We start from the raw sequence: 21,455 nt of genomic DNA on the forward strand, positions 1-21,455 counted from the left end.
ATTAGGATCTGGCTAAAAATACTTTAATCAGTCATAGAGCCCATTGCCCTTTATGGTTGTGAGGTCTGGGGTCCGCTCACCAACCAAGACTTCACAAAATGGGACAAACACCAAATTGAGACTCTGCATGTCATGCAGGTGATAGAGGACCCAAAAGCGACTTAACAGAAACAGAGTTTATTCAAGTCCAAACAGGGAACGGAACGGCGCGTGTCACGCTCCTGAGTCGGCCACCAAAAGGTCTGTCCAAACGACAAAAGGAACGGTCGCCCCCTCCAACCACTGTCACATTGGCGAGCAGTTCACGGTTACCCACATCATAGTTGCGCTCAGATGGCGACAGGCGATGAGAAAAATAAGCGCAAGGATGAACCTTATCAGACTGGAAGCGCTGGGATAGAATGGCTCCCACGCCTACCTCTGAAGCGTTAACCTCGACAATGAATTGTCTAGTGACGTCAGGAGTAACGAGGATAGGAGCGGACGTATAACGTTCTTTTAGAAGATCAAAAGCTCCCTGGGCGGAACCGGACCACTTAAAACACGTCTTGACAGAAGTAAGAGCTGAGAGGGGCAGCAACTTGACCGAAATTACGAATGAAACGCCGATAGAAATTAGCGAAACCTAAAAGCGCTGCAACTCGACACGTGACCTTGGAACGGGCCAATCACTGACAGCTTGGACCTTAGCGGAATCCATCTGAATGCCTTCAGCGGAAATAACGGAACCGAGAAAAGTAACGGAGGAGACATGAAAAGAGCACTTCTCAGCCTTTACGTAGAGACAATTCTCTAAAAGGCGCTGTAGAACACGTCAACGTGCTGAACATGAATCTCGAGGACGGAGAAAAATCAGGATATCGTCAAGATAGACAAAAACAAAGATGTTCAGCATGTCTCTCAGAACATCATTAACTAATGCCTGAAAAACAGCTGGCGCATTGGCGAGACCGAACGGCAGAACCCGGTACTCAAAATGCCCTAACGGAGTGTTAAACGCCGTTTTCCACTCGTCCCCTCTCTGATGCGCACGAGATGGTAAGCGTTACGAAGGTCCAACTTAGTAAAGCACCTGGCTCCCTGCAGAATCTCGAAGGCTGATGACATAAGGGGAAGCGGATAACGATTCTTAACCGTTATGTCATTCAGCCCTCGATAATCCACGCAGGGGCGCAGAGTACCGTCCTTCTTCTTAACAAAAAAGAACCCCGCCCCGGCCGGAGAAGAAGAAGGCACTATGGTACCGGCGTCAAGAGACACAGACAAATAATCCTCGAGAGCCTTACGTTCCGACAGAGAGTATAGTCTACCTCGAGGAGGAGTGGTCCCCGGAAGGAGATCAATACTACAATCATACGACCGGTGAGGAGGAAGGGAGTTGGCTCGGGACCGACTGAAGACCGTGCGCAGATCATGATATTCCTCCGGCACTCCTGTCAAATCGCCAGGTTCCTCCTGAGAAGTAGGGACAGAAGAAACGGGAGGGATGGCAGACATTAAACACTTCACATGACAAGAAACGTTCCAGGATAGGATAGAATTACTAGACCAATTAATAGAAGGATTATGACATACTAGCCAGGGATGACCCAAAACAACAGGTGTAAACGGTGAACGGAAAATCAAAAAAAGAAATAGTCTCACTGTGGTTACCAGATACTGTGAGAGTTAAAGGTAGTGTCTCAAATTTGATACTGGGAAGATGACTACCATCTAAGGCAAACATGGGCGTAGGCTTGTCTAACGGTCTGAAAGGAATGTTATGTTTCAACCCAAATGAAACAACCCTCAGCCCCAGAGTCAATCAAGGCACTGCATGTAGCACCGAACCGGTCCAGCGTAGATGGACCGACATAGTAGTACAAGATCTAGATGAAGAGACCTGAGTAGTAGCGCTCACCAGTAGCCCTCCGCTTACTGATGGGCTCTGGCCTCTTACTGGACATGAATTAACAAAATGTCCAGCAACTCCGCAATAGAGGCACAGGCGGTTGGTGATCCTCCGTTCCCTCTCCTTAGTCGAGATGCGAATCCTCCCAGCTGCATGGGCTCAGTCTCAAAGCCAGAGGAGGGAGATGGTTGTGATGCGGAGCAGGGAAACACCGTTGATGCGAGCTCTCTTCCACGAGCCCGGTGACGAAGATCTACCCGTCGTTCTATGCGGATGGCGAGAGCAATCAAAGAGTCCACATCTGAAGGAACCTCCCGGGAGAGAATCTCATCCTTAACCACTGCGTGGAGTCCCTCCAGAAAACGAGCGAGCAGCGCCGGCTCGTTCCACTCACTAGAGGCAGCAAGAGTGCGAAACTCAATAGAATAATCCGTTATGGACCGTTCACCTTGGCATAATGAAGCCAGGGCCCTAGAAGCCTCCCTACCAAAAACTGAACGGTCAAAAACCCGAATCATCTCCTCTTTAAAGTTCTGGAACTTGTTAGAGCAATCAGCCCTTGCCTCCCAGATAGCTGTGCCCCATTCTCGAGCCCGGCCAGTAAGGAGTGAAATGACGTAAGCAACCCGAGCTCTCTCTCTAGAGTATGTGTTGGGTTGGAGAGAGAACACAATCTCACACTGCGTGAGAAAGGAGCGGCACTCAGTGGGCTGCCCGGAGTAGCAAGGTGGGTTATTAACCCTAGGTTCTGGAGGCTCGGCAGGCCAGGAAGTAACAGGTGGCACGAGACGTAGACTCTGGAACTGTCCAGAGAGGTCGGAAACCTGAGCGGCCAGGTTCTCCACGGCATGGCGAGCAGCAGACAATTCCTGCTCGTGTCTGCCGAGCATAGCTCCTTGGATCTTGACGGCAGTGTAACGAGCGTCTGAAGTCGCTGGGTCCATTCCTTGGTCGGTTCCTTCTGTCATGCAGGTGATAGAGGACCCAAAAGCGACTTAACAGAAACAGAGTTTATTCAAGTCCAAACAGGGAATAACAGAAATCCTCTAGTCTGTAGAGGGGAATAACAAGAGAAGCGGCCACAGACTGCAGGTCGCTCCGCAGGCCGTAGTTGACAGAGACACCTGCTCACACGCAGCATCTGATAAGGCAAAAACACGACAGGACAGGGCGAAACACAATCACAGCACGGTGAATACTAAACAAGGAACCGACGGGACAGGAACGGAACACAAAGGAATAAATAGGGACTCTAATCAGGGGAAAGGATCGGGAACAGGTGTGGGAAGACTAAATGATGATTAGGGGAATAGGAACAGCTGGGAGCAGGAACGGAACGATAGAGAGAAGAGAGAGCGAGAGAGTGAGAGAGGGAGGGGGAGAGAGAGGGATAGAAAGAGGGAAAGAACCAAATAAGACCAGCAGAGGGAAACGAATAGAATGGGGAGCACAGGGACAAGACATGATAATAAATGACAAACATGACACTGCATGCAGAATTCTGCAAAAATATCCTCCGTGTACAACGTAGAACACCAAATAAGGCATGCAGAGCAGAATTAGTCCGATACCCACTAATTATCAAAATCCAGAAAAGAGCCGTTAAATTCTACAACCACCTAAAAGGAAGTGATTCCCAAACCTTCCATAACAAAGCCATCACCTACAGAGAGAATAACTTGGAGAAGAGTCCCCTAAGCAAGCTGGTCCTGGGGCTCTGTTCACAAACACAAACACACCCCACAGAGCCCCAGGACAGCAGCACAATAGACCCAACCAAATCATGAGAAAACAAAAATATAATTACTTGACACATTGGAAAGAATTAACAAAAAAACAGAGCAAACTAGAATGCTATCTGGCCCTACACAGAGAGTACACAGTGGCAGAATACCTGACCACTGTGACTGACCCAAACTTAAGGAAAGCTTTGACTATGTACAGACTCAGTGAGCATAGCCTTGCTATTGAGAAAGGCCGCCGTAGGCAGACATGGCTCTCAAGAGAAGACAGGCTATGTGCTCACTAAACTCCCATATCTACTGGGTGAAATTCCAGTGTGCCATCACGGCAGCAAGATTTGTGACCTATTGCCACAATGAAAGGGCAACCAGTGAAGAACAAACACCATTGTAAATACAACCCATATTTATGCTTATTTATTGTCCCTTGTGTTCCTGAACCATTTGTACAACACTGTATTTTGATAGTTTATTTAACTTTTGTATATTATCTACCTCACCTGCTTTGGCAATGTTAACACATGTTTCCCATGCCAATAAAGCCCCATGAATTGAATTGAATTGAATTGAGAGACAGATGGAGAGAGGGACAGATAGAGGGGCAGTTGGAGAGGAGGAGGCAGATGGAGAGAGGGACAGATAGAGGGGCAGTTGGAGAGCAGGAGGCAGATGGAGAGAGGGGCAGTTGGAGAGGAGGAGGCAGATGGAGAGAGGGACAGATACAGGGGCAGTTGGAGAGCAGGAGGCAGATGGAGAGAGGGACAGATAGAGGGGCAGTTGGAGAGCAGGAGGCAGATGGATTTTCACCATCATTATTTAACCTCTTTAGATGGGAAACAGGTTTTTATGAAGTTAAACATGTGCTCTTTACGACAGAATGTTACAATTAGCTAAAACCAAAAAAACATTTCTGGACCAAATTACACTTGTGAAAGGCCACTGACTTGATGGAATGCCAATATGTACATGCTCTTGGGTGGATTAGATTGGTCTGGTTGTTATCTGTAACCTGTAAATCATGGAACCTGATACAATATCAATGTCTGTATTATTCATGTCCTATGACATCATAATGTGTTTGATGTGTATGTTTCTTGCCCTCTTGGCCAGGTCTCCATTGGTTTCCTCAATAGGATAAATACAGGTTAAATTAAGGTTAAATAAACAAAAATAGAATCATCTCAATCATGTTCTCTTCTTATATGAAATGATCCCTCTCTTTACTCTCTATTGGCTGCAGCTCCAGTGAGAATCCAGTGCAAGCCCCCCTGGCTGGCCCAGACCACGTTGATGCTGTTGTGCCCACGCCGCCTCCCTCCTCCCCTTTTACTCCGGCGTTCCCCCCAAACCTTCTTCCAGTGATGGCTATGAGTACCGACCCGGGCTGCAGAAGGGACGACTCTGACCCTGAATCAATGACCCCTGACCCCAGTAACCTCACCGCCATAATGGCCGCAGTCGCCATTAAGACCACCGAGACAGACGTCTCACCAGCCAATGGCGTGAGGAACGGGGCTCAGCAGGGCGGAGCTAAAAGGGGCCCTCCTTCGCGGGCGCACCTCTCAGGGAGGAAGCTGTCGCTACAAGAACGAGGGACGTACCCATCAGAGGGGACTCACGTCTCCCCCCGTGTGGCACGCAGACCCACGGTGGAGTCCAAGCAGGTCTCCATCTCAGATGCAGAGGTGAGTGAACGGACTCTGCGCCTACACAGGAAAAAGGATAGGACTTTAATGCAATTCAGATCAGTGCAATAAACATGATTATTGCTCCTATGTTTTGAATTGAATTGAGAGGGCTAAGTCAGATTTATAAATGGGGTTTGGAGGCATAGTTCAGTGGTAGAACGTCTGACTGAATACCAAGAGGTTTTCAGGTTTAAATAAAAGATTAATAGAATTTAAATGTTGAAGACACCAGCAGCCACAGCCAGGGAAATCCTGTTTTCATCTTTTTGCAGTCATTGTTGGCTTGAGAGTCACAGCTGTGTGTGCGTGCGTGCGTGCGTGTGTGTGTGTGTGTGTGTGTGTGTGTGTGTGTGTGCGCGTGCGTGCGTGTGTGTGTGTGCGTGTGTGTGTGTGCAGTGGGATCAGTGAATGGTGGGATTGTATACTCCATCATTGTGAACTGTGATTTGTAGTGCAGAATAGACTTGTATTGGAAAGAAAGCTAATCTCGTCCGAGCTGGCGTGTGGCGTGCCACTGGCACATGTGTGTGTTCTGGATCAGGCAGAATGTACATATAGAACATGTTGCCTCTAGCTTCATAACCATCTGGTCTCATCTGAGAGAACACCAGGAAGTAGCCCATCTCCAAGAGTGTGTATGAAATGGCACCCTATTCCACTTGGACACTGGTCTAAAGTAGTGCACTTTATAGGGAATAGGGTGCCATTCGGGAAGCAGTCCAAGACTGAAAGATATACCTCTTAAATGTAATGGTAGAATGTGACAGAATGTGACACAACACTTGGGTTTTGTGTTCTATGTAGCAAAATGTGAAATATTTTTTTTACATTGGTAAAAGTAGAGACTCAGAGCTACAAAATGTTATACCATACACTGCATTTTTGAGGAACAATGGAAAATAAATTCTGCTTTAAAAATTGATAAACTTGTAAACTCACTTTTGAGAAAAGGGCATTTTAGCGTTTCGGTGAGAGAGCTCTTCCTTGTCTACACCCATTCAGCATCGTCCACACCCTCTGAAACTTTAGCCCCACCCATTCAGCATCGTCCACACCCTCTGAAGCTTTAGCCACACCCATTCAGCATCGTCCACACCCTCTTAAGCTTTAGCCCCACCCATTCAGTATCGTCCACAGCCTCTTAAGCTTTAGCCCCACCCATTCAGCATTGTCCATACCCTTAAGCTTTAGCCCCACCCATTCAGCATCGTCCACACCCTCTTAAGCTTTAGCCCCACCCATTCAGCATCGTAATAATCCACACCCTCTTAAGCTTTAGCTACACCCATTCAGCATCGTCCACACCCTCTTAAGCTTTAGCCACACCCATTCAGCATCGTCCACACCCTCTTAAGCTTTAGCCCCACCCATTCAGCATAGTCCACACCCTCTTAAGCTTTAGCCCCACCCATTCAGCATCGTCCACACCCTCTTAAGCTTTAGCCCCACCCATTCAGCATCGTCCACACCCTCTTAAGCTTTAGCCCCACCCATTCAGCATCGTCCACACCCTCTTAAGCTTTAGCTCCACCCATTCAGCATCGTCCACACCCTCTTAAGCTTTAGCCCCACCCATTCAGCATCGTCCACACCCTCTTAAGCTTTAGCCCCACCCATTCAGCATCGTCCACACCCTCTTAAGCTTTAGCCCCGTCCATCTCCTTGTGTTCAGAGAGCAAACTTGACTCTCTGGCCGAAGATTTGTTTACCTCTGGATAACATGAAAACAGCCTAACCAGCGCTGGCAACAATTTCATTATGTTTTTTGCCAATGTCTACTGACACCGGCCATATTCAACAGGTGTTGTACACTGTACCTAGCTAGCTAAACAATTAACCTAGCTAGCTAAACAATTAACCTAGCTAGCTAAACAATTAACCTAGCTAGGTAAACAATTAACCTAGCTAGCTAAACAATTAACCTAGCTAGGTAAACAATTAACCTAGCTAGCTAAACAATTAACCTAGCTAGCTAAACAATTAACCTAGCTAGGTAAACAACATGTAAGATCACGCACATCACGTCACAGCTACATTTTTTTTTTAAAGACGCGTTCGACCGGATGAAAGTGAAAGTATTTTTATTTTTTATTTTTTTACATTCAAGCAGCTCTCCTGTGAAGTCGTGACTTGCGATTTACGCCTAGTTTCCTGAATCGGGTCACAAATGTAGATTTCCGCCGAATAAACCAAAAGTAACCGCGATTCACGTGTAATTACATGATTCTGCCAAAACTTGGTATATTTGGAGTGAAGACATCTGGGAGATGGTGAGAAAATTATGAGAAGATAGATAGAAGTTACATAGTTCAGAATATACAAGATCAAACACACACAAAACTAACAGTTTCTTTGTTTATTTATTTTGAAAGTCATCTTTCATTGACAACCTATAAGTGAATTATTGATGACTAGAGCTGGAAACACATCAGATGGCTTCCACAACATGTGAACAATATCAGAATAAAAAAATTGGGATTGATAGACCTAACAACTAGAAATGGGATTGATAGACCTAACAACTAGAAATGGGATTGATAGACCTAACAACTAGAAATGGGATTGATAGACCTAACAACTAGAAATGGGATTGATAGACCTAACAACTAGAAATGGGATTGATAGACCTAACAACTAGAAATGGGATTGATAGACCTAACAACTAGAAATGGGATTGATAGACCTAACAACTAGAAATGGGATTGAAATAGACCTAACAACTAGAAATGGGATTGATAGACCTAACAACTAGAAATGGGATTGATAGACCTAACAACTAGAAATGGGATTGATAGACCTAACAACTAGAAATGGGATTGATAGACCTAACAACTAGAAATGGGATTGATAGACTAGAAATGGGATTGATAGACCTAACAACTAGAAATGGGATTGATAGACCTGACAACTAGAAATGGGATTGATAGACCTAACAACTAGAAATGGGATTGATAGACCTAACAACTAGAAATGGGATTGATAGACCTAACAACTAGAAATGGGCAGATGTTTTAGTCAGTGGTGTCAGGTGTGGTCATGGGATGTTTCCAGGTGTCCCTAAACCTCTCTGAAGTGGCATATGTCTGTAAATGAGATAATTCCAGTGCTATTAGATGCATGTAATCCCTTTACAAGCATTTCACTACACCCACATTAACATCTGCTAAACACGTGTAGGTGACCAATACAATTTGATTTGGATTTTTTATCCCTAAAGGCTATTTGGTCAGCATAAAAACACAATTTCTTCCATATCAACCTCACTGACAAACTTGCATATGATCTTCTGCACATCTACCACTCCAGTGTTTAATGCTAAATTGTAATTATTTTGCCACTATGGCCTATTTATTGCCTTACCTCCCTAATCATACTACATTTGCACACACTGTATATAGACTTTTGTATTGTGTTGTTATTGACTGTACGTTTGTTTATGTGTAACTCTGTTGTTGTTGTTTTTGTCGCACTGCTTTGCTTTATCTTGGCCAGGTCGCAGTTGTAAATGAGAACTTGTTCTCAACTGGCCTACCTGGTTAAATTAAGCTTTAATTAAAAATAAAATAAATATATAAACGCTAATATCATAAAATAAAAGTCAAACAGTGTGGGGCACATTCAAGGATCCGTTCAACCTCTCCAAAGTGTCTGAATGTGGTCATTGTTTATGCACACTGCATTTGGATTTATTTTGATTTATTTTTTATTTAACTCAGCAAGTCAGTTAAGAACAAATTCTTATTTTCAATGACAGCCTAGGAACAGTGGGTTAACTGCCTGTTCAGGGGCAGAACGATAGATTTGTACCATGTCAGCTCAGGAATTTGAACTATAGCACCCTATTCCCTATATAGTGCACTACTATAGCACCCTATTCCCTATATAGTGCACTAATATAGCACCCTATTCCCTATATAGTGCACTACTATAGCACCCTATTCCCTATATAGTGCACTAATATAGCACCCTATTCCCTATATAGTGCACTACTATAGCACCCTATTCCCTATATAGTGCACTACTATAGCACCCTATTCCCTATATAGTGCACTACTATAGCACCCTATTCCCTATATAGTGCACTACTATAGCACCCTATTCCTATATAGTGCACTACTATAGCTCCTATTCCCTATATAGTGCACTAATATAGCACCCTATTCCCTATATAGTGCACTACTATAGCACCCTATATTCCCTATATAGTGCACTACTATAGCACCCTATTCCCTATATAGTGCACTACTATAGCACCCTATTCCCTATATAGTGCACTACTATAGCACCCTATTCCCTATATAGTGCACTACTATAGCTCCTATTCCCTATATAGTGCACTAATATAGCACCCTATTCCCTATATAGTGCACTACTATAGCACCCTATTCCTATATAGTGCACTAATATAGCACCCTATTCCCTATATAGTGCACTACTATAGCACCCTATTCCCTATATAGTGCACTAATATAGCACCCTATTCCCTATATAGTGCACTACTATAGCACCCTATTCCCTATATAGTGCACTACTATAGCACCCTATTCCCTATATAGTGCACTACTATAGCACCCTATTCCCTATATAGTGCACTACTATAGCACCCTATTCCCTATATAGTGCACTTCTATAGCACCCTATTCCCTAAATAGTGCACTAATATAGCACCCTATTCCCTATATAGTGCACTTCTATAGCACCCTATTCCCTATATAGTCCACTAATATAGCACCCTATTCCCTATATAGTGCACTACTACAGCACCCTATTCCCTATATAGTGCACTACTATAGCACCCTATTCCCTTTATAGTGCACTAATATAGCACCCTATTCCCTATATAGTGCACTACTATAGCACCCTATTCCCTTTATAGTGTACTACTATAGCACCCTATTCCCTATATAGTGCACTACTATAGCACCCTATTCCCTATATAGTGCACTAATATAGCACCCTATTCCCTATATAGTGCACTAATATAGCACCCTATTCCCTATATAGTGCACTAATATAGCACCCTATTCCCTATATATAGTGCACTAATATAGCACCCTATTCCCTATAAATTGCACTAATATAGCACCCTATTCCCTATATAGTGCACTACTATAGCACCCTATCCCCTATATAGTGCACTACTATAGCACCCTATTCTCTATATATAGTGCACTAATATAACACCCTATTTCCTATATAATGCACTAATATAGCACCCTATTCCCTATATAGTGCACTAATATAGCACCCTATTCCCTATATAGTGCACTAATATAACACCCTATTCCCTATATAGTGCACTACTATAGCACCCTATTCCCTATATAGTGCACTACTATAGCACCCTATTCCCTATATAGTGCACTTCTATAGCACCCTATTCCCTAAATAGTGCACTAATGTAGCACACTATTCCCTATATAGTGCACTACTACAGCACCCTAGTCCCTATATAGTGCACTCCTTCTGACCAAAGCCCTGTGGGTAATAGGGTTTTACGTGGGACGCACCAAGGTTGTAACCGTGCTGAGTGAGAGTGAACCAGGTTAACCTTGAATGGCATGGTGAGAGAGAGAGAGAGAGGAGGTTTTCCTCTTATTGACTTGGGGTATTTCAGCTTTAATATTGCAGATTGATTGTGGCTTTTATCAATATCATTGTCTGCATCATTTCTAATCCCCCCCATATATATTTATTGTAAATATACAGTGTATATACTTTTTTAAAGTATTGATATTCTCCTTTGTTATTTTCCCCAAACCCTACCACCCTCCTCTAATTAGAGTAAACTAATAGACAACAGCACTTAGGCTTATATGGGCTATATACATTTTACAGACACAGTATGTTTTACAATCTATCTACCTCTCAGTCTTTCTCTCTCTTTCTGTCTCTCTCACACTCCATCTCTGACATAATTTACAAACGAAGCGTTTATGTTTAGTGAGTCTGCCAGATCAGAGGCAATAAGGATGACCAGTGTGTGAATTTGACCATTTTCCTGTCAAAAGTAAAGTACAGACCCCTAAAAGTAGTACTTTAAAGTATTTCTACTTAATTACTTTACTCCACTGCTCTCACACTACGTTTCTCTCTCTCCCTTCCTCTCTCCCTTCCTCTCTCTCTCTCTCTCCCTTCCTCTCTCCCTTCCTCTCTCTCTCTCTCCCTTCCTCTCTCTCTCTCCCTTCCTCTCTCCCTTCCTCTCTCCCTGTCTCTCTCTCCCTTCCTTCCTTCCTTCCTTCCTCCTCTCTCTCTCTCTCCCTCCTTCCTTCCTTCCCTTCCTCTCTCTCTCTCTCCTTCTCTCTCTCTCTCTCTCTCTCTCTCTCTCTCTCTCTCTCTCTCTCTCTCTCTCTCTCTCTCTCTCTCTCTCTCTCTCTCTGTCTCTCTTTCTTTCTCTCTCTCCCTTCCTCTCTCTCTCCTTCCTCTCTCTCTCCCTTACTCTCTCTCTCTCTCTCTCTCTCTCTCTCTCTCTCTCTCTCTCTCTCTCTCTCTCTCTCTCTCTCTCTCTCTCCTTCTCTATCTCTCTCCCTTCCTCTCTCCCTATTTTAGAGGGATTAACCTAATTATGGAGTCTCTTGTTTTGAAGCCGAGGATTAACCACAGTAATCCGAAGAGTAAAAAACCCAACAATGCAGCGAAGCTTTAACAACACTGACAGTCAGATGATCTCAGCCACAACAGCATCCCACATCCACACCAGCATCCCACACCCACAACAGCATCCCACACCCACAACAGCATCCCACACCCACAACAGCATCCCACACCCACAACAGCATCCCACATCCACAACAGCATCCTACACCCACAACAGCATCCCACACCCACAACAGCATCCCACACCCACAACAGCATCCCACACCCACAACAGCATCCCACACCCACAACAGCATCCTACACCCACAACAGCATCCCACACCCACAACAGCATCCTACACCCACAACAGCATCCCAGACCCACAACAGCATCCCACACCCACAACAGCATCCCACACCCACAACAGCATCCCACATCCACAATCTGCATCCCACACCCACAACAGCATCCTACACCCACAACAGCATCCCACATCCACAACAGCATCCCACACCCACAACAGCATCCCACATCCACATCCGTGTCTCATAGTTTTGATGTTTCAGTGGTATTAGGAACCTCTTTCTCTCTCTCTCTCTCTCTCTCTCTCTCTCTCTCTCTCTCTCTCTCTCTCTCTCTCTCTCTCTCTCTCTCTCTCTCTCGTCTCTCTCTCTTTCTCACTCTGCCCCCTCCATCTCTCTACTCATTTTCAGACCACAGTGACAGCATCGCCTTCACACTTTTCAGAAAAAACATGAGCAGCGTTTTGGCACCAATACATTTCCCTCTTCTATTAATTGGCTCGTCACCCGATGCTCAGTACTGAAGGAGCAATGTCTGTTTAATTGGGTTCCAGCCTCGCACAGTGCACTCAGGTGTGTCTCTCTGCCCTCACTAAGGTGTTGGACGAAACTATTGACCTCTGGCCTCTGGCCACTACAATCTGAGGGACAGAACCTCTCTCCCCTGCAGGGCCACTTCAAGGTGAGGGACAGAACCAAAATGGAGACTTGTAAAATCACTGGGAAATCAGCTGGAAGCGATTCAAATGTAGGAAATCTGTTCCCAAGTATTCCCACACGTAATTAGATCAACATATGTGATTGTATTCCAAATTTAACAAGGGTTTTAAATGATTCTGCTTTTGTCAAATACTATAGCTGTTTGTGCTGCTTGTAGATTCCAGAGTTAGCCATCTTTGAGGCCGGATAACGTAACTCGTACGTTTAAAGGTTATTGATGTTGTACAGTGGGAATTTTCCCTAAAATAGCTTTGTAAATGAAAAGATGTATGAAGTTAAAGAGAGCCAACCTACTCTCTGGTAGAGAATACAGTGATGTCCTAAACCTGTGATAAAATGAAGTGCACTATGGGTATTGTCATGATGTTGGCCTGGGGGTAGGTTTATGACAGTCATAAAAACCCTCTTCCCTTTCTCTACCCGACTGATGTTACATTTGAAAACCCCTTGGTTAACATAGAGATTCTGGCAACATCAGTATGTGGGGGGAAATGAACTATATTCTGGAAATCTGAACAATTGAACATATGCAGTGGTACTTTTTATTTTTTTTAACCAGGTAAGTCAGTTAAGAACAAATTCTTATTTTCAATGACGGCCTAGGAACAGTGGGTTAACTGCCTGTTCAGGAGCAGAATGACAGATTTTTGTACCTTGTCAGCTCGGGGGTTTGAACTTGCAACCTTCCAGTAGGCTACCCTGCCGCCCCTTAATGAATATGATATCAGTTCGGTTGTCATCTGAGACATTCTCATCAATGATAAGATGACATAAACTCCACAGTGGAAAGTCTACACATCAGAGTTATCAGATGCACATGGAATTGTTGTTCAATTTAAATGTTTGAATATGAAATGTGTTTGTGATGGGATGAAATGTGATTTTAGCTTCTAAAATGTGAGATGTGGGTTTTCATAAGATAGGGCTCTGCTCAATCAGTGGCCCGCCCTGTGAAGGGACATGGGCTATAAAACTTTTCAAACATGCCCTCCTCTCCCTTCCTATAATAACCAACAGGAAAGGAAAGCGAAGAAGAAGAAAAAAGACGGGGATAGAAGAATAGAAAACATAATTGAATTTGACCACAGACCAATCCCGACGTATAAGCACTTGACGACAACATAACTTCCTGTTCCAATGAGGTAGGATGACAGTCCTATGTCAGAATGGCTCAGATAATAACTACAGAATGAAGCCAACATCAGCGTGAGCTTTGGTTGCGAATGGTATGAACTTTGAACTCTTATTCACAACAGAAGTGATACCTCCTAGCCGTTGAGTTACTAACCGCAGATGCAAACGCAGGTTAGGAAGGAACAGACCGAGTATACCACACAACGACGTTACTACAACGTATCCAATTGACCACCAGAGACATTCTTCAAAGGACTCGGATGGGCAACACGGCCTTCCATCTACCACCAACCTACCGAAGCACAGCTCAGAGTAAATATTTATAGCATTTTTCTTTTCGAAATGGGCGGTAATTTAGAATGCATAAGATACTGTATTTACGATAGCCCGCTTCTTCCCTTTGTCCCTCAGTCTTCCCGCTCTTTCACTCAATCCAGCCCATTTTCTTTTGTGTAACAAGCTGTCATATCTGTTCCGCCCGGTAGGGACGTTTTCCTTTATGACGTAATTTGTAATCAAGTTATGATTAATTGTGTGTATGTGTAATTCTGTGTGATTAGTTAGGTATTTAGTAAATAAATAATTCAACCCAATTTTGTTTTGCTGATTCAACTTGTTAGCCAGTGTTCGTGCAGATAAAATAATTTACAGATCAGATGAGACTGATATTGACTGCTATTGATGTAAAATATTACTAGGTCTTTAAGAGTTTATTCGGAAGATAACAGCTCTATAAATATTATTTTGTGGTGCCCGACTCTCTAGTTAATTACATTTACATGATTAGCTCAATCAGGTGATATTAATTGTGGAGGAATTATTTTATAGAATAGCATGTCATATCACTTAATCCGGCATAGCCAAAGACACTACAGTATCTAGCAGAGTTAATGATGTGGCAGCTGCGTTCATATAGATGATGTTGCCGCGGTCTAGGAACGGTAGGAACATCGACTATTTAGCGAGAGGCTGGACCTATTTCTATAAAAGAAGACCATTTTTATTCTCAGTTTCTGAGGACATGACTAATATGGACACCATCCAAAGTACATTATGCTAAAGTCATTAGCATCATTTTGAAATGTGCTCTAGTAAGCATTTTATCCTCATTCAATAGGTTTTCAATAATATAATGGTAGTTTCAAGTTGTATTTGTTATATGTATATGATACACATGGTATACACTGTCCAATTAAATGCTGACCTGCAGGTCACAACCCCTGTTAACCTGTACAGGAAGTTACCGAATGAGGAACATGACATCCAGCCACCTTGTAAGATACATCACATCACAAGAAATTATGAAATCAAAGGTTATGGGGGATGGAGGAATGGATGAAATGGAGGGAGGGATAGCTGTGTCCTCAGAGTAGGGAGGGATAGCTGTTTACTCTGAGTAGGGAGGGATAGCTGTTTCCTCTGAGTAGGGAGGGATAGCTGTTTCCTCTGAGTAGGGAGGGATAGCTGTTTCCTCTGAGTAGGGAGGGATAGCTGTGTCCTCTGAGTAGGGAGGGATAGCTGTGTCCTCTGAGTAGGGAGGGATAGCTGTGTCCTCTGAGTAGGGAGGGATAGCTGTTTCCTCTGAGTAGGGAGGGATAGCTGTGTCCTCTGAGTAGGGAGGGATAGCTGTGTCCTCTGAGTAGGGAGCGATAGCTGTTTCCTCTGAGTAGGGAGGGATAGCTGTTTCCTCTGAGTAGGGAGGGATAGCTGTGACCTCTGATTAGGGAGGGATAGCTGTGCCCTCTGAGTAGGGAGGGATAGCTGTGTCCTCTGAGTAGGGAGGGATAGCTGTGTCCTCTGAGTAGGGAGGGATAGCTGTGTCCTCTGAGTAGGGAGCGATAGCTGTTTCCTCTGAGTAGGGATGGATAGCTGTTTCCTCTGAGTAGGGAGGGATAGCTGTGTCCCCTGAGTAGGGAGGGATAGCTGTTTCCTCTGAGTAGGGAGGGATAGCTGTTTCCTCTGAGTAGGGATGGATAGCTGTTTCCTCTGAGTAGGGAGGGATAGCTGTGTCCCCTGAGTAGGGAGGGATAGCTGTTTCCTCTGAGTAGGGAGGGATAGCTGTTTCCTCTGAGTAGGGAGGGATAGCTGTTTCCTCTGAGTAGGGAGGGATAGCTGTGACCTCTGATTAGGGAGGGATAGCTGTGTCCTCTGAGTAGGGATGGATAGCTGTTTCCTCTGAGTAGGGATGGATAGCTGTTTCCTCTGAGTAGGGAGGGATAGCTGTGTCCTCTGAGTAGGGAGGGATAGCTGTGTCCCCTGAGTAGGGAGGGATAGCTGTTTCCTCTGAGTAGGGAGGGATAGCTGTATTTTCTTTTCTGCTGTCCATCTCTCTCTCTCTCCTTCTGTCTTCTGTCTCTCTCTCTCTCTCTCTCTCTCTCTCTCCCTCTGTCTCTCTCTCTCTCTCTCTCTCTCTCTCTCTCTCTCTCTCTCTCTCTCTCTCTCTCTCTCTCTCTCTCTTTCTCTCTCTCTCTCTCTCTCTCTCTCTCTCTCTCTCTCTCTCTCTCTCTCTCTCTCTCTCTCTCTCTCTCTCTCTCTGTCTCTCTCTCTCTCTCTCTCTCTCTCTCTCTCTCTCTCTCTCTCTCTCTCTCTCTCTCTCTCTCTCTCTCTCTCTCTCTCTCTCTCTCTCTCTCTCGCTCTCTCGACCCAACAGAGCAGGGCTCCTCTCTCTGCCTTGTCCCTGGTTGACTGTCCCTGGTTGACTGACCCTGGTTGAGTGCATGCAGTATCAGTGGTTGCTATGGAGTTCAGAAACATCCGTTTAAACAGCTCTGTGATGGATCTGTGATTATTGTTATTTGACCCTGCTGGTCATTTATGACCATTTGAACATCTTGGCCATGTTCTGTTATAATCTCCACCCGGCACAGCCAGAAGAGGACTGATCACCCCTCATAGCCTGGTTCCTCTCTAGGTTTCTAATCTCTGATCACCCCTCATAGCCCGGTTCCTCTCTAGGTTTATAATCTCCACCCGGCACAGCCAGAAGAGGACTGATCACCCCTCATAGCCTGGTTCCTCTCTAGGTTTCTAATCTCCACCCGGCACAGCCAGAAGAGGACTGGCCACCCCTCATAGCCCGGTTCCTCTCTAGGTTTATAATCTCCACCCGGCACAGCCAGAAGAGGACTGATCACCCCACATATCCTGGTTCCTCTCTAGGTTTCTTCCTAGGTTTTGACCTTTCTAGGGAGTTTTTCCCAGACACCGTGCTTCTGGGTTTTTAGGCTGGGTTTCTGTACAGCACTTTGAGATATCAGCTGATGTAAGAAGGGCTATATAAATACATTTGATTTGATCTGTGACTGTAAACAGAATTGAGTGACCGTACACATCACTACTGCCGTCTCTATGAGCTCGGCGGTGAAGAACATTTTGTTCATGTGTCCAAGGCTGTAGTCATCTATTTCAGCCATCTATTTCTCTCCGCAGGGCGGATGTCTTTCTATCATATGTTGTCGTTTACAAATGTTCTCCCTTTTCTTGTCTTCTTCCTGCTTCAGGACTGTATCCAGCTGAACCAGTACAAGCTGAAGAGTGAGATCGGCAAGGTGAGCCTAGACCTAACGCAGGACACCCTGGATTTAATTATTCTCTTTCTGATATTGATATAGCGTGTTTCTTTACCATTGTGTCCCCGTTGTATCGAACTGTCTCCCATTGATTATACAGTCTGTTATGATTAACACCAAAGACAAATCAATATTATCCCTGGGCGGAATAGCCCATGTTCAATTACCTTATGTCAACCCTGCTGGTGTTATCCGCGCGCTGCCTCTGTCTCTGTCTGTCTGGGTCTTTCTCTGTCTGGATCTGTCTGGGTCTATCTCTGTCTGGGTCTGTCTTTGTCTGGGTCTGTCTGGGTCTATCTCTGTCTGGGTCTGTGTCTGTCTGGGTCTGTGTCTGTCTGGGTCTGTCTGGATCAATCTCTGTCTGGGTCTATCTCTGTCTGGGTCTATCTCTGTCTGGGTCTGTGTCTGTCTGGGTCTGTGTCTGTCTGGGTCTGTCTGGATCAATCTCTGTCTGGGTCTATGTCTGTCTGGGTCTATCTTTGTCTGGGTCTGTCTGGGTCTATCTTTGTCTGGATCTGTCTGGGTCTATCTCTGTCTGGATTTGTCTGGGTCCATCTTTGTCTGGGTCCATCTCTGTCTGGGTCTATCTCTGTCTGGGTCTGTGTCTGTCTATCTCTGTCTGGGTCTGTCTCTGTCTGGGTCTATCTCTGTCTGGGTCTGTCTCTGTCTGGGTCTGTCTGGGTTTGCCTTGTCAATCAGGACAGGCTTATGTGACAATCTCCATTTAAAGGACCTGACCATCAATAGAAGACGGCCATCTTTTAGATGTTCAGTCGTAGCTGTTCCCTCTATAGCTCATATTAGAGTCCTAGGGGTATCAACGGGGGCTCCAGTCGGTCCATAGTATTCTCTAGCTGGCTACCTCTTCATCTTGGAGGGGAGATGTGTTAGAACATGTACTAGAAAGAGGAGCTGAAGCAAGGTCGTAGCTCCACCCCACACTCTTTACAACTTACAGGCAAGCCTATGGGTCAAATGTTCCCTCCCCTTCCGAAATTTGAAAAGATGCGAAATCGTGATTTGTCCAAATGATATGTTATGCGCGTCTGTCCAATAGATATTAGCTGTCTCCTAATCCACCCAGTGGATTCTCTTAAAAATGTACTGTCTGTCTCCTAATCCAACCAGTGGTTTCTCTTAAGAATGATCCCTCAGGCTATATGTACTGTCTGTCTCCTAATCCAACAAGTGGTTTCTCTTAAGAATGATCCCTCAGGCTATATGTACTGTCTGTCTCCTAATCCAACCAGTGGTTTCTCTTAAGAATGATCCCTCAGGCTATATGTACTGTCTGTCTCCTAATCCAACAAGTGGTTTCTCTTAAGAATGATCCCTCAGGCTATATGTACTGTCTGTCTCCTAATCCAACCAGTGGTTTCTCTTAAGAATGATCCCTCAGGCTATATGTACTGTCTGTCTCCTAATCCAACCAGTGGTTTCTCTTAAGAATGATCCCTCAGGCTATATGTACTGTCTGTCTCCTAATCCAACCAGTGGTTTCTCTTAAGAATGATCCCTCAGGCTATATGTACTGTCTGTCTCCTAATCCAACCAGTGGTTTCTCTTAAGAATGATCCCTCAGGCTATATGTACTGTCTGTCTCCTAATCCAACCAGTGGTTTCTCTTAAGAATGATCCCTCAGGCTATATGTACTGTCTGTCTCCTAATCCAACCAGTGGTTTCTCTTAAGAATGATCCCTCAGGCTATATGTACTGTCTGTCTCCTAATCCAACCAGTGGTTTCTCTTAAGAATGATCCCTCAGGCTATATGTACTGTCTGTCTCCTAATCCACCCAGTGGTTTCTCTTAAAAATGTACTGTCTGTCTCCTAATCCAACCAGTGGTTTCTCTTAAGAATGATCCCTCAGGCTATATGTACTGTCTGTCTCCTAATCCAACCAGTGGTTTCTCTTAAGAATGATCCCTCAGGCTATATGTACTGTCTGTCTCCTAATCCAACCAGTGGTTTCTCTTAAGAATGATCCCTCAGGCTATATGTACTGTCTGTCTCCTAATCCACCCAGTGGTTTCTCTTAAAAATGTACTGTCTGTCTCCTAATCCAACCAGTGGTTTCTCTTAAGAATGATCCCTCAGGCTATATGTACTGTCTGTCTCCTAATCCAACAAGTGGTTTCTCTTAAGAATGATCCCTCAGGCTATATGTACTGTCTGTCTCCTGTCTCATGAAAGCCTCTGGACGAGTCACGCTGCTTTGATGTGAACTTGAATCCTACGGTAGAGCATGTCCATGAAGCATCTCATCTGGGACTGGGACTGGGACTGGGACTGGGGCTGGGACTGGCACTGGCACTGGGACTGGGACTGCTGGGACTGGGACTGGCACTGGGACTGGGACTGGGGCTGGGACTGGCACTGGCACTGGGACTGGGACTGGCACTGGGGCTGGGACTGGCACTGGGACTGGGGCTGGGACTGGGACTGGCACTGGGACTGGCACTGGGACTGGACTTGGGACTGGGACTGGCACTGGCACTGGCACTGGGACTGGACTTGGGACTGGGACTGGCACTGGCACTGGGACTGGACTTGGGACTGGGACTGGCACTGGCACTGGCACTGGGACTGGACTTGGGACTGGCACTGGGACTGGGACTGGCACTGGCACTGGGACTGGACTTGGGACTGGGGCTGGGACTGGGGCTGGGACTGGCACTGGCACTGGGACTGGACTTGGGACTGGGGCTGGGACTGGGACTGGGGCTGGCACTGGGACTGGGACTGGGACTGGGGCTGGGACTGGGGCTGGCACTGGGACTGGCACTGGGACTGGCACTGGGACTGGCACTGGCACTGGCACTGGCACTGGTTCTGGGGTGAATTTCTAAGAGGTGTTCCGTTCCACAGATGATTCATTCCACACCTACTAAGACTAGATAAACCTAACAGAGATACTCTGTAATAACATAGAGAGAAACACTATAATAACACAGAGATACACTATAATAACACAGAGATACACTATAATAACACAGAGATACACTATAATAACACAGAGATACACTATAATAACACAGAGATACACTATAATAACATAGAGATACACTATAATAACATAGAGATACACTATAATAACACAGAGATACACTATAATAACATAGAGATACACTATAATAACATAGAGATACACTATAATAACATAGAGAGATACACTATAATAACACTCTAATAACATAGAAATACACTATAATAACATAGAGAGATACACTATAATAACACTCTAATAACATAGAAATACACTATAATAACACAGAGATACACTATAATAACACAGAGATACACTATAATAACACAGAGATACACTATAATAACATAGAGAGAAACACTATAATAACACAGAGATACACTATAATAACATAGAGATACACTATAATAACATAGAGATACACTATAATAACATAGAGAGAAACACTATAATAACATAGAGATACACTATAATAACATAGAGATACATTATAATAACATAGAGATACACTATAATAACATAGAGATACACTATAATAACATAGAAAGATACACTATAATAACATAGAGAGAAACACTATAATAACATAGAGAGAAACACTATAATAACATAGATATACACTATAATAACACAGAGATACACTATAATAACATAGAAAGATAATAATAATAATAATAATATATGCCATTTAGCAGACGCTTTTATCCAAAGCGACTTACAGTCATGTGTGCATACATTCTACGTATGGGTGGTCCCGGGGATCGAACCCACTACCCTGGCGTTACAAGCGCCATGCTCTACCAACTGAGCTACAGAAGGACCATTATTATTATTATTATTATTATT

General features: G+C 44.6%; 1 pseudogene; it reads left to right on the forward strand.

Moving 5' to 3' along the window:
- Positions 1-21,455, forward strand: part of LOC124014594 — a 181,328-nt pseudogene that overhangs the window by 67,360 nt on the left and 92,513 nt on the right.

The sequence above is a fragment of the Oncorhynchus gorbuscha genome, linkage group LG02 (genome assembly GCF_021184085.1).
Source record: "Oncorhynchus gorbuscha isolate QuinsamMale2020 ecotype Even-year linkage group LG02, OgorEven_v1.0, whole genome shotgun sequence".
NCBI lineage: Eukaryota > Metazoa > Chordata > Actinopteri > Salmoniformes > Salmonidae > Oncorhynchus > Oncorhynchus gorbuscha.